The sequence below is a fragment of the Symsagittifera roscoffensis genome, chromosome 8, assembly GCF_963678635.1.
Source record: "Symsagittifera roscoffensis chromosome 8, txSymRosc1.1, whole genome shotgun sequence".
Classification (NCBI taxonomy): domain Eukaryota; kingdom Metazoa; phylum Xenacoelomorpha; order Acoela; family Convolutidae; genus Symsagittifera; species Symsagittifera roscoffensis.
Genome location: NC_087069.1, coordinates 40,218,043 through 40,221,330, shown reverse-complemented (window position 1 = coordinate 40,221,330; position 3,288 = coordinate 40,218,043).

Here is a 3,288-nt window from a genome sequence, read left to right as displayed (position 1 = left end):
CTTATCACAGCTGAGTGATTTTTTTTTTAATTTTATAGAACACCCTGAAATACTGGTGTTAATTTGTAACAAAATTTCTTAAAATCATGCCAAAAATTTTGCTCTCGGTGATAATTTGGAGTGCTTTAATTTCAAAAGGATTCTACTTGACTTTTTTTTCGTGGTCATCAGCAAAAAATATCACAAAAAAACCACTGAGGTGCTCATGCCCTACTGGCTGAATTTTAATCAAAACGGCTCCATGTCATATATTTCGAAAATTACAGAAATGGTTTTTCAGACAGGAGAGAATGCATTGGCGTGCGAAGTCCCCGTTGAAAAATATCGGTAAACTCCATTAAAGACAACCGATTCTCACATTTGAAAAAAGTCCCCCAATCCAAAAAAGGAACTAGAAAGCACAATCGAAATAATTGCTGATAGTTTTTTTCGAGGGTTTGAATAAAGTTTATCGAACTCGCGGCAAAAGCGTTTCAACTTTGGTACCTAACTCATAAACTATTTTCCTGGTCTTGCTTTTAATTTTTTTAAATGTTAATTTTTGATGCTTTTCGGTTGAGAATTATTTTTGGTTTATATAAAAATTGTGTTTTAACTCACTTTTTGTGACGTGTTGTATGTGGCACAACTACAAAACTTCTGTAAAAATTGGATGAAAGCTAGGACTAATGACGCTACCCCCCCCCCCCCCCCCTTACCCAGCATTTCATTGGTGATCATGAAAATTGGTTTAAAATGTTCACCCTGAGCCTTGGTTGCTTGCCAAATCCAAAAAAAAACATTTAAAAAAGGTAGACAATTTTTATTTAAAAAAAACTATTGCCAATACTTTTAGCTCTGCGCTTTGTTGTTGCTCAAAATTTAGATGCATTGAATACATGGACTTATTCAGTCAAAATTTTTCATGAAAGTTTTCATAATAACTTGATATTTTCCGACTTAAAATTTCACAATATATCTCGTTTCAGTTGATTTTCATAAGTCCCAAAACAAAAAAACTGTCGCGTAGATTTCAAAAACAATGCATAGAATACTTAGACGACTAACTGAAAAGCAATGACCGCAGCGATCGTTTTGGAGCCGAATCTTCGAACATTCGAATGTTTTCGAGGAAAAACTATCGAAAGTTCTGGGTAATGTTCGGTCCTTTTTGAACTGCTTGTTATTGAGTTGTTTAAACCAAGTTTCCAAGATTCACTACATTGGATAGGACAATTTTCTGCATACCATTCGTGAGTACCACATCTGAGCGTGTTTTCCTTTTTCTTGAAAACGCTGATACGAAGAAAAGAGCAACACTTACTGGAAATCGTGTGAGCAAGCAAAATAAAATTTCGATCGTCAATTTTTTAAATCAAGAATACTGAATAACCCAATGAAACACCGAATGTTCAACCGTGCGACGAACGTTCCAATGTTTTTGACGAACATTCGAAGGCTATTTTCAAACAATTGTTGCACCACTACGTAGCGATGACCAAGTTCTGTATAGTGGCCTATTCTCTGTTGGCAAGTTGTCAACTTATTGACACGACTGCATCGGTCATAAATTTACTTTTAATGCTGTCTGATAGATCTGTAGAAAAAAAAACTACTATTTGAAAAAAATTGTAAGAGATTTCGCTATTGAAATGCTTGGATTTTTGCCCTGACACAGTAACGGAAAAAGGAAAACTGAGAAAAAAAATTTTCGCCTACGCAATAGTTTTCGTTTGTGTACTATTCAGAAAAGAAGACAAAAAGTTCACCAACAGAAACAACAGACAAAAAAAATTTTATCCTCTTTAATATTAAGTTATTAAATTCGTTCGTAGCTACAAAAGTTTCCAGATACAATGATTCTAAAAATTCTATCAGAATCGAATCTTTTACGCCAATATAATTGTTACCAATATCATTTTTAACGCCATGTTTATTCATAAAAAATTAACAATCAATTGAACTTAAAATTGGTATAATAATTTTTTTTTCATTTGTACATACTGAAGAAAATGCATATCTGAATTTATCATTCTGAACTTGTTTTTGAAGACACAAATTTTCAAATATTATTTCTAAAACAATTCTTTAATAGTTTAAACAACTCTTTACTAGTTTAATTTGAAGTGTTTTGAGTTTTAGCTACGGTAGTCTACGCTTTTTCGAAAGCTCAAAAAAATCTCATCGAGAATATCTTAGATCCACCTCTGATGGGAGACACGCTTTTTGACAAAGTTGCTATAAAAATGCTACAAGGAAGTTCAAAATTTTCCAAGAGGCATTATATTACGTGTCGTGTTGATGCAACAAGACTGCTCGTATCAGGGCAAAACCTTGAATGATCCGATTGCATTTCAAGGTCTATGGAGCAGTAATAAAACGAAAAAAAAATGTAGAAAAAAACATTTTTTTACTTGACATTTTTTGTGGAAAAAATCCCCCATACGCCATGTAAAGTACAATGTGATAATTTTTGCTGCAAGCAACAACTCAATTATGGCAAATAAGCATCCTTCAACAAACTTGGAGAGATTTCTAAGACGGATTAAATTTCCGCTCACGCGTTAATATATCGAAATATATCGTGCGTTAATTGTCTCAAATCGGCCAAAATGACAATGTTTAAACCCCCATAACTTTACAAAAAACAATCACAGGTGAAATATCTTGTCAAATGTTAGCTCAGGACAACAATATCTTTCAGCTGATATAAAAAAAATTCCGTCAAAAATGACTAGTTAAAAAGTCAAAATTTGTCTGAACAAAAAAAACCCACCCCGAGCACAAATAATCCAATACTTTCGTTACGAAAGTGGGAACAACAATACTAAATGGACTGAGTAATGTTTCCCTATGCCACACATCCAAAAGATTTTTAAACAGCTTTTTATGTTTGTAACAACAGTGAGAAATATTCAACTGCTTTAATTTCAAAAAAGGGAGCTGAAATCTCGAAAATTGTATATTTGGGATCATTTCAACAAATGACAAAGTTATCCTTGCAATTTGTTTATAAGATTTGCTTACAGTGTTATAGAAAACACAAATAGTACGATAATTTTAAAGTTTATTATTCCGGCTTTCGTAACAAAATTAACGGAATATTTGTGCTCGGGGTGGTTTTTTTCTTCAGACAAATTTCGTCTTCTTATCTAATCATTTTTGACGGAACTTTTTAAATATCATTCAAAGGCATGGTATTCTTGAGCTTAATTTTGAAAAGACATTTCTCCGGTGATCATTTATCGTAAAGTTATGGGGGTTTAAAGTTGGCCAATTGGGGACATTTAACGCGCGATATTTGGTAAT